At 30.3% G+C, this 476-nt stretch overlaps 1 protein-coding gene across 1 annotated transcript in view; it reads right to left on the reverse strand.

Moving 5' to 3' along the window:
- Positions 1-476, reverse strand: part of uba7 (ubiquitin-like modifier activating enzyme 7) — a 35,507-nt gene that overhangs the window by 20,560 nt on the left and 14,471 nt on the right. The gene's annotated exons all lie outside the window — the stretch shown is intronic.

Genomic DNA, 476 nt, shown 5'->3' on the forward strand with positions numbered 1-476 from the left:
CATGTTCAACCCTATCAGAGTAATATCATTACATATTATATTATTCCATTATTATTTATGATGCATAAACATAAACACATACAGATCAGTTTCTAACATATGATGCAACGTTATAGAATATGCTACCCTATAAAATAGTAAAAATCTGCAACATAAATTGTGTATACACAGTCATGCATCTAAGCAATGCATCCAGTAATATAACACTGCTGGGGGTCACTGCTGCATAACGAGTACTTTTACTTTCAATAGTTCCACTTCAAATCGTAAAATGAGTCTTGTTTGTGTCTGTTTTCTTTGATGTAATGCATACCAGCACAGCACATTTAATTGTAATACACATTCATTTCACTACTTTATATATTATATCTCATACTTTTGCCACATGTACATATAGTAATACAATATCCTTATTATTATTTTAATACTGACACTGATCTAGCACCTTATCCCTTATGTTGTAAAAGTAATGTTTG

The sequence above is a fragment of the Morone saxatilis genome, unplaced genomic scaffold (assembly GCF_004916995.1).
Source record: "Morone saxatilis isolate NCDOM2014 unplaced genomic scaffold, NCSU_SB_2.0 Contig18, whole genome shotgun sequence".
Classification (NCBI taxonomy): Eukaryota; Metazoa; Chordata; class Actinopteri; family Moronidae; genus Morone; species Morone saxatilis.